The following is a 3,413-nucleotide window of genomic DNA, read 5'->3' as shown; positions in this document are numbered from 1 at the left end:
GATCAGCACTTTTTGCTGGCCTTTCATAGTGATTTGCGTTGCGATGGAGGGGACTTGGAGCTTCATGCTCTTGCAGCAGTAGTTGCAATCTCTTTGCATTCCCTCTTATATTGTTCTGTAAGGAGTGATCATTGTAAGGGCTCTTCATGCACAAGAAAAAGGTTTCAAGACTCTGTATCTTGAGACCGCATTCTCTCTTGTCCCTTTTTCTTGAGTATATACCATTGTAAATCTTAAGCTCATTGCCATATTGTTTTTCTAGTGTAGCAAAAATTTGTTCCTTGTCATCTTTATCAGCGAATATGACTATGTTACATTGTCCCACTCTACCAATGGTGGTATGTAATATTCTGTCAAGGAGTTGATGGATGTCATCCATTGATATTTATAGACAAAGAAAAGCTGAGGCCTCTCCCAAGCAGTGTCGTCGAACAAAAAATCATTCAATGAAACTCCCTTGCACTCAACACTCTTTCCAAAATCTAAAATGATTTCATGTATGAAAAAAAAGCCCTTGTTCAAAGTTTTTTCTTTTCTGAGAGTGTGCTTATTGATGACTTTTTGTGCATATGCATACACATTTTCTGGAATGTCACTTGTCATAGAAGGAGTAATTTCAAATCCATCATCTTCTACCTTCACCCATTTATGCACCCAAGCCTTCTGTTTGGCTGATAGTAAAGCTGATGCCATTTGCCTCACAATGCTATGATCAATTTTACATTGGCTAATTGGAATATTTTTTTCTGCCAATAAATATTCAATTGCACTCTTTACTTCATCACGCTTGACCTGCTAGATGATGCAATCTTCCATGCAATGATCTTTATCCTTTTTGCCAAAAAACCATTCTTTGGACATTAATTTCTCTGCAGCAAGACTTGCGTATTTGTCTGGTAAGTCTCTTAAAGGCCTCCACACCCAAGCTGTCATCTCTTTTTTCTCAATCTTCTTTGCCTTCTCTTTAATCAATGATGGAGCCTCATATGTGACATCTCCTTTCTCACATGCAAGACACACGTCTTTGATCTGATGAAAAACTTCATCACTATGGAAAAGTATGCTTGTGTAGTCTTGATACCTATCCCTTACTGTCTTAAAGCTTGTAATCACCTCTGCTCTTTCCTACTTTCCCCTTGGTACAAAGGCACTCAAGCATGTGTAGAAGTCAACAAGATTATCCGCTTCCACTTTAGTTGCAGTTCTTTTGAGGGTGGTCAAAGGAGAATGAAAAGCTTTGAGCAACATCTCTGAAGTGGAGGTGATTTTTCGTAGTGCATAAATGTCATGATTAAGTCTTTTCGACTCAAGCAAATATTTTTTCTCGTTCTTGAAGATACAAATGCATGCAGAATAGTAGTGAAATTGAGGCACACTCGTGAAGGTTTGATAAGTAATTTCTCCTTTCTTGTATGCATCTCTAGAGCGCTCATAACAAGCATAGGCATAGTGCTGACCATCTACTACCTCAAATGTACAATAAGCTAAGAAATTTCTCTTGGCATCCTTTAAATGTCGTTCTGGATCATTCACTGAACTCTATCCTTCTTGAAGTGAGGGAACTTGTTTTCCGAGGAACTTAGTGAATTGCATCTCAAAATCTATAGGCTGAGAGAAATTGATGGATTGACTATAATCTCCCATGACTGGCCAAAATGTTCTTGGACGGAGTACCAAATTAGAAACAACTAGTTTTTTTCCATCAATCAAAGCTTGAAAAATCTTTTCAGCATAGATTGTATCTAAGGTCCTGATGTTGGTGAAGACACTTGCTTTGACCACCGTTGAAGCATGTATAACTTGAGTCTTCTGGCCCCATATATATCCTGGATCCTCATCTGTCACAGCCTCATTCAAGCGAAGATTTAGGTTCTTCATTGATAACATTTCTGCTTCTAGATCTGACTCCATTTCAAGACCCTCCGCATCCTCTTTGTGTTCTTCCTCTTCTCTTCTGTGCCCTTTCTTTGTATATGAACGACCTCTTTTTCGAGTTATAGGACTTGGAATTGTAGCTCGTGAAGTACTTGCCTTTTGCATTTGACATCGAGGTTTATTTTTTAGGGTCTCTATGTGAACCGCTTTAGATCGCCCTACTTCTTCTGCTATTGCCTCAACTTCAGGTATACTTAAGGGCTTCACTTGTTCTGTTATTCCATCAACTTCATGAGTTACACCATCTAAGTGAGTCATCTAAGTGAGTAATACCATGAACAAGAGATGTGTGTGCATGTCCTGTCTTATTTGATGCATGTCATGTCTCACTCAATTCAATTTCTATCTGAGATGCATGTGCATGTCCTGTCTTCACTAATTCAATTCCTGTCTCAGATGTAGATCCCTTGTATGCATCCACGTACGTGTACAAGACCCTCATCCATTGCTACAATGTGTTCTATCTCATCCACTCCAGTTCCTCTCTCATTTGTATTACCATGAACCAAGTCTACATGGCGTGTCTCATCACTTCCTTTCTCATGTGTGGATTCTTACACCTTAGGTCCCTCCAATGAAGTTGAACCTTGTTCAATGACACCCTGAAAGTATTCAAGGATAATTATTTCTTGCTTCCTCAATGGGAAATTCCTCCCACACATGTTGGAGGATCTCCAATGCAGGAACCAATTCAGGAAATCTAGGTGCTTTTGGCGGCGGCATTACAAAGTGCATTGCATCTTTCTTAGAAAGAAGAAACGATCTGTTGCTCATTCTTGGCTTTGTGTAAATCATCATTGTACTGCTATCTTTTTCAATTTTTATTCCTAGTAAGGTGCCCCCTTGAATCAAATTGCTCTCTTTGAGAAAGATACATTTGATGCCCACTCATCTTTCTCCAACTCTCTCTTTGTCATCACTAGAATGAGATTTCCTTTACTTAAGACCAAGAACCATGCTCTCTTTGTTGTGTCAACAACGGTCCAGTTTGTGAAGTCCTTTGGGGCATAAATTCTTCCATTGTATTTCAGTGTCATACCATTGACAAATGCTGTAGCCTCAAGATCCCCTATATTGAAGCACAACACAAATTTTAGGCACTTTGACAAACTACAATTACTTTGAAAATTCAAAAGTACAATGAAGTTTTTATTCTTCCCAATCATATAAGTGTCAATTTCATGCTTTGGGAATAGCCTAAAAGGCTTTACAAGGCTTAGAGCATAAATGTGAAAAAAAATAAGGATTTACAATGATCTCTGAATACAAATTTGAAGTCTGTCAGATATAAGTGCAAAATGCTCTGTCAACTCCCGCAATTGATATAAGTGTAAAATGCTCTGTCAACTCCCACAACTGGTATAAATATAATCTGCTATGTCTAGTCCCTTAACTGATTCAACTGTAATCTGTCATGTCCACTGATACTTTCAATCATCTTGAAAGTTTAAAAACCTTAATCGTTGCTTAAATGGTAG

The sequence above is a fragment of the Dipteris shenzhenensis genome, chromosome 11, assembly GCF_047967505.1.
Source record: "Dipteris shenzhenensis isolate YYH24624 ecotype China chromosome 11, Dip_SZ_1.0, whole genome shotgun sequence".
NCBI classification, from domain to species: Eukaryota; Viridiplantae; Streptophyta; class Polypodiopsida; order Gleicheniales; family Dipteridaceae; genus Dipteris; species Dipteris shenzhenensis.
This window is presented reverse-complemented; position numbering follows the sequence as displayed.